A 7,486-nucleotide genomic window follows, 5' to 3' on the forward strand; every position below is an offset into this window, starting at 1 on the left:
ACCAAAGCACCTTTATACTTCATATCTTTTTCTTGAAGGAGATTTAGTGGCACAGCAGTTTCAATTTGACAGAATATAGGTTCAAGTTGTCTGATTCCTACTTATTATTGGTTTAGGGTAAACAGAGCCAGACTGGCTTCCTTGCCCAGATGTCTAGGCAACTAAGGGAAGCAGTTTCCCATAACCTTGAATGGACCTGATAAGTAGTGTTCTCATGGCCTTGAAAGAGACTGGGTCTGATAAAAGGTTCCCATAACATGAAGTGGGCTTGCATGTGCAGAATCACTCTACATTATGCAATATCATGGCCTTCTGTCAGCTTTGTTTGTATCTAGTATTTAAGGGGGTAGGAGCTTCCCACTGGACAAATGCAGCTTGTGGCGTGCATGGATCGCCCACTCTTGAAAAAAGGCATGTCAAGTATCCCCTTAGTTCCACATGTTTTCTTCTGTCTGCACAAATCTAGAGTGGACCTGCCAGGCCTTGACAGGGTGCAAGATGATAGGCATGCATAATTCACACACACACACACATACACACACTTTCACATACATGGGCTCCCTGACATAGATGAGTGGGGTTTGCACTAGAAAGTCTCTAGCTTTCATATGATGGTCCTGATGGGTGATTTCTGCCAACTTGGAAAGGGGAAGGGAGCCCCTTTGACTTGTATTTATTGGAAAACTATTATATGATGGGTTTTTTGCAATAACTTTGTGAGACAGATATTTTTATGCAATTAAAGAGAATAGTTAAACCATGTACCTAATATTTAATTAAGAAACAAAGGAATATATAGTGGAATGGCAGTCTCATTCCAAAAAATCACTTGACCTCATCTTCACAAATGCATCCTGTATTCCTTTCCTCATAGTGTAGGAGAAGAATTCTAGAGAAAAGGCAGAAAGAAAATGACCTAAGACTTATGCCTGATTCATATATATATATTTAGAGAGAGATGAAAGGAGAGAGAGAGAAGCATTGATTTGTTGTTCTACTTATTGATGCATTCATAGGTTGATTCTTGTATTGTACCCTGACAGGGGATTGAATCCACAATCTTGGTATATTGGGACATCATTTAGCCAACTGAGTCACTTGGCCAGTGCCCAAACTATTTCTAAATATTTTTCTTCAATTTTGAATTGTAAAATCATGTTCAAGAGCCATGTCTGGGAGAAAGATATCTAAAAGGATTCTGAACTGTCCTTGGAAACAAAAATTGAATCCTTGTGCCAGTAAAGGTAAAAACTTTCAACTAAGTCTAAAATCTACATGTACTTAGGGATTAAATTTGTCATATAAATGAGTAGTGAGGAATATCACTCAGGTTAAGTATAACTAATTGCAAAATCAGACTTACTTTCTAATTTTTCTCTTCTCTAGTTTTAGAACTAGCTATAAATTCAATCCTAATTTTGAGTGTTAAATATAAAAATAGAACAATTGATAACTTGTATTATACTGGTTCTTAAACTATGGATGAAAGTGTTGAGTATTTTTCATGGTTCCATTTGGGTCTAAAAATATTTTTAGCATATTGAACAAGCATGTCAAGAACCTGCTCAGGACCATGGATATACTTCATTCAACAAATATTTATTGAGAGCTTGTCTCACCCCTGATAGAAGAAAATTGTTTTTATTAAATGATTAATTATGTATGAGGTAGCCTTTTGATTCAAGATACCTATTTATTTTTCCATTATTTATTTAGAAGCTGTTGTTAAATCCTGTTTCACTAAAGTTTTTTTTTTTAATCCAGGAAATATTGCTAAATTTTATTAAATGCCTCTTTGCGAGGATGATCATGGCTTTCCTGCAAAGATCAAGTAATATGATAAATAAAATTAGATTTTTCCATGTTGAACCATCTTTTCAGCATGAAAAGAAATGCTAGTGGTCTTTTTTTAAGAGACTTTATTTATTTTTAAAAAACTTAATTTTAGAGCAGTTTTAGGTTCACAGCAATATTGAGCATGAAGTGTAGAAAATTTCCATGTACTTCTGCCCCCAAAACATACATAGCCTCCCTCATTATCAACATCTCACCCCAAGTATAACATTTGCTACAACTGATAAGCCTGCACTGATATATCAAAATCACCCAAAGTCCATAGTTTACTCAAGGGTTCCCTCTCAGAGTTGGATATCCTATAGGTTTTAATAATGTATAATCACATATATTTATCATGGTGGTATCATACAGAGTATGTCATTGCTTTAAAAAATAAATCTGTGTCTGCCTATTCATTCCCACCCTCAAGCCCTGGCACCCACTGATGTCTCCACAGTTTTGCCTTTTCCAGAATGTCTTCCATTTGGAATCATATAGTACTAATGGCTCTTTTTTTTCATTTTTTAAAAATATTGTTTGATTTATTTTTAGAGAGGGAAGGGAGGGAGATAGAGTGAGAGAGAGAAACATCAATGTATGGTTGCTGGGGTCATGGCCTGCAACCCAGGCATGTCCCCTGACTGGGAATCGAACCTGCGACACTACTAATGGCTCGTTTAATGTAGTTTTTGAGAATTGTGGTACAAAACCTTCTTCATTCACGTTAATTGCTGAATGAATAAGTGACAAAATATTTATCATTCTGCAAATGGAGAGCAATTAAATAGTTTCTGCTTTCTTTGTATAAAATTCTAGGTTGGAAATAATTTTGTCTTTGAATTTTGAAGCTCTTCTTCCATTGTCTTCTAGCTTCCATTGTTGTTGTTGTGGAGAATGTAGTGAGAGACACATATATAAGGGGAGACTTGCCAAAAACAAATGGAATTATCTTCAGGAGTCCAGGCTCTTTGTAGTACAGGCTTCCTACACGAGGTGAGTATCTAGGAAACTATCTGTTTCAGCATACCAGCTGGCATTGTTGTGAGAGGCTGCATTCAGCTTCAGTGAATTTTTTTTTTTGAAGACTCAACACATTTGCCCATTTTGTGATGGGTGATTTATGAGTGCACCTGTCCACATCACAATGGATGTTCAGCAGTATTTTACCAAAAAACAGCATGAACCCATGCCCCACACTCCTATTCACTCAATCTCACCCTGAGCAACTTTTTTTTGTTTCTCCAGATGAAAAAAAATTCTCAAAGGGGAACATTTTGCTGATGTGGAAGAGGTGAAACAAAAAAAATTGGCAGAAACACTAAAAGGCATCAAAATCAATGAGTTCAAAAATTGTTTTGAGCAGTGGAAAAAACATCTTGATAGGTATATTGCATCAAATGGAAAGTACTTTGAAGATGACTGAAGTTTAAACATGTAAGAATAAATACAAATTTTTTTATAAATAGATTCTGGGTCTTTTGGGTCCTTCCTCATAATGTTTATTGTGTGCCTGGCACTGTCTTAATCTCTTTATATAAAATAGGCCATCTAATATTTATAAAGGCATTATGAAGCAGATACTGTTATTGAAATTGGGGCACAGAATGGCTAAGTATCTTACCAAAATTCTATAGCAGTTAAATGGGAAGGGCTGCATAGAAGCCTGGGTAGTCTACTCTGAAAGTTCTTCTCAACCATTAGATTTACTCCTTCTTATGACAACTTAATTCCTGATACTTTGAACATGACCTGTTTTTTAATCTGGTTTCCACTGAGGAGATTCCCATATTATCGCAGGTGTAACTTTTCAGTTGCCATGTCTAACTCCTGCTTTCTTCCTGGGGCTTCTCTGATCTCATGGTGTGATGGTCCTATTCCTGCAGAAACCCAGCCTGGTCCTCACTCATGTGCAACCTGAAAATGTGAGGGAGTTTGCAGCTCAGGACATAACAACCATTGACAGAGAGGGCGGGGCACAAACTGATAATAAATATTCCAGCCTGGTCTTCACATGAACAATTCTGAGGTGCATTCCATATGGTTCCTTAGGGGTTGCTGAGTGGGACAGAGCTCCAGCTTCCCATAGAGTGGACCAACCAAATCCTGATTTCTCTTTCCACACCCCTCAGTCCTGCTTTCAGGGAATACATCTTAAGTAAGCTTTCTATCTGCAAGATTTTGCCTAAAAAATCTTTGAGGTTAAGATTTGCTTGGGCATGAGCAAGTGGTGGGCAGGCCAAAAGTTGATATCAGAAGTGGCCCTAGAAAGCAGAGTCTCAGGATAGGGTTCTGGAACTGAATCACTTACCAGGCAGACAGTAGCAGCAAGGATCCCATTGCTGGTGGTGGTGAGGTGGTGGGGACCTTTACATCTCAATTACCAAGCTCACACTGTAGTGGATTGGGGTGAAGTACAGGTGAGGATGAAGTGTTCGGTTAAGAGATAGATAAAGCCTTTGGATAGTATGGGGCAATAGTAAGGAAAAATATTACAGATTTGCTGGTTTTAGTTAATACTTTAGCAGCTTTAAATTAAGAACATTGACAGGCTTAGTTCAACTAACTATCAACTCAAAGCAGGCTTTGAAAGATAGAGGACCTCTATAGTAGCATTTCAGGAAGACATCACTTATGGCTGCAGACCACTTTGGCCTAGGGTTGAATTTTATGGGTGGCAGAACTACAAATAAGATGGAGTCTGCAGCCTCAATAGGTCCCTTATGCAAATGACAAGGTTGTGATAGAAAAGGAGTAGGACATTGAGACCTGACATGAGGACATTTGGGTGGATAAGCCTGAGAATCTTGAACACCCAGGTTCCTATGCTCTCTGGGCTAGCAGAAGGAGCCTCTGACCCCCTTAATGAGAGAGAACATCTTTACCTTACTTAGATATAAGCAAATACCTCAAAGGAGGCAGATGCCTCTTATTATGATAGTTTCCCTCAAGATCTACCCTCATCTCCCTTATTGCTTCCAGATTAATAATGAGGGACAGATCACAGCATATTTTAAGCAAGAAAATACAGTTTGTACTCCAGGAGGAAAGCATAGATATCAAACACATTGTACAATAATACCTATTAGCTACAGCCAAGAAATATGTCTAGAGGTGGCCCATGGAGGTGCTGGAGCAGACAAGGCAGAATATACAACTGAAGAGGGAAAAAATTATTCATAAGGAACTTGGCTCTGTGAACTGAAGTCTGATGTGGGGTCATGGTACCACTGCAGGACACCTGCCACTCATTCTTGTGCAACATAAAAATGCACTGATGCAGAAATGCCTGCCTTCCTTCAGGCAGACTGAGGCACATTCTGTGAGGTACATCAGAGAGTCCCTGGCATGAGGAAGCCCAAGATCCAGAGGAGTGTCCAGTTTAATGATGCACTTTTGCACTGGTTTTTCTCCTCTGCTTTGCTTTTTACAGTTTATCATTACTATACTCTCGAATTTATTTTCAGACAAAATACTTCACAAAAGCCCCTGTCTCAGTCTTGTTTTTAGAGATTAAGCAAGAGTACCTGGGCTAAGATAGCCTATTATTTGGTAATAGGATGCTTGAATTGGTCTTATAATTTTCTTACCTTTATATGTCATTGTTTAATATATTTCATAGTTTTGAATTTATTCTGCTCTATTTTCCCAGTATTTTAGAAGGATGCTTATTTATTTTCAGGTTTTTTATTTTTAGTGTCTACATTTAAGGCTATACATTTTTCTGCTTTCATTATAGCCCACAATTTGGTATATTGTCTTTTCATTATTGGGGAAGGGTAAGAGAGACATTGATTTGTTGTTCCACTTATTTATGCATTCATTGGTTGATACTTGCATGTGCTCTTATCAGGGATCAGATCCACAACTTTGGTGTATTGGGCTGATGTTCTACCCAACTGAGCTATCTAGCCAGGGTTGGTTAAAATATTATCTGAATTTAACAAAGATGACCTCTTTGAACTATCAATTATTTTAAAGTGTGTTTAAGGATAGGAACAGTTTTATTAATCTTTTTATTTCTTTCTAATTTTCCTGCTTTGTAATTTGAAAATATAATTTCTATAATATCCACTTTTCAGGACATCTTGGGGCTTCCTTTGTGGAATAGAATATTGCCTTCTATTCCTTTGTGGAATAGAAGTCTTAAGAGGTATTCCAGGACTTCTGTTCAAGATGGCAGCACAGGTAAACATGGCTTGCCTCCTCATTTGACAATATCGAAATTACAGCTAAAATATAAAACGACCATCACTCAGAACCATTAGAAATTGAGTCGAATGGAAGTCTGGCAACCACAGAATTAAAGAAGCCACATCCATCCAGAGTGTTAGGAGGGGTGAAGATGTGGAACAGGCTGGTCCCACATCCACGTGTGGATAAAAACTTGGGAGGGTTATCTCAGGAGTGAGGAATCCCAGCTCCACACCAGTTCCCCCAGTCCAGGGTTCCGGTATCAAGAAAACAACTCCCCATTACTTCTGTCTTCAAAAACCATCAGGGATTGAGGCACTGGAAGAAATTTGGGGAGTCCCAAGCAGTTACTCTGAAACAACCCACACACAGACTTGCTCAGATTTACTGTCTCTGAGCTCCAGCACTGGGGTAGCAGCTTGAAAGGCACAAGTGACATGCAGGGAGGAACTGGAGTGTCTAGCATATCAAGGAGACAGCTTGGGGACAGTTTTCTTTCGGGCAGAAAGGTAGAGAGAGGCCATTGTCCCTTTCTGAGCCCTACACTGACAGAGCCTAAGAGCCGGCAGACCTGTGCCACATCTGAGGCTCCATCAACCTAGCTAACATTGTTTGTCCCATCCCAGAGATCCTGAGACTCTGTCCCACACAACTTATGGGCCACCCAAACTATTAACTGAGAATTTTACATATGAATGGCTGGTCCTGGCTCATGTTTTACAACTTTCTAAATCCTATCAAATAACTGACAGCCAGCCTCAGTGAGCCCCCAGCCCCTGTACCTCTTGCTAAGTGGCCCCAGGCCTGGCACTAGCAGCAGCCAGCCTAGATTCACAGTTTAGCTTCTCCTGGGAATCTCCAAACCCAACACAAGTAGCAGCCATCTCAGACTATTTTGGAAATCATTCAGAGTTGCTCCAGACAGAATATAGGTGATTGCTGACCTTGGCCTGCATCACCTGAAAAATCCCAGAGCCTGCATACTCAGTAGACAACTACAAATCATGTCAGAGAACCACCACCCTGACCCTTGCACAGCTGATTATCCATGGAGGGAGGAGATGGGGGTCAGTAGTCATAACCAGTCCTTCCAGCTGACCAGCCTGAGTAAATCCTTCCCATTGGCCTGCCATCAGCAATAAAGGCTCAACTACAAGAGGAAGGTATATTCAGGCCACATGGAAGGCACACTTTGAGTTCCCATCTTGAGTGATAGGGGCTGAACTGGACTCTGTAGGATACCTACTATATTAGGCAATACTGCCAAGACAGGAAATCATAGCAGCTCTACCTAATATATAGAAACAAACACAGGGAGGCTCCCAAAATTAGGAGACAAAGAAACATGCCCCAAATGAAAGAACAGATCAAAACTCCAGAAAAATAACTAAACTAAATGGAGATAAGCAATCTATCAGAGGCAGAGTTCAAAACACTGGTTATAAGGAACTTAGTGAGG

This window comes from Phyllostomus hastatus, unplaced genomic scaffold, assembly GCF_019186645.2.
Source record: "Phyllostomus hastatus isolate PE091 unplaced genomic scaffold, TTU_PhHast_1.1 phas_scaffold_1674, whole genome shotgun sequence".
Taxonomy (NCBI): Eukaryota; Metazoa; Chordata; class Mammalia; order Chiroptera; family Phyllostomidae; genus Phyllostomus; species Phyllostomus hastatus.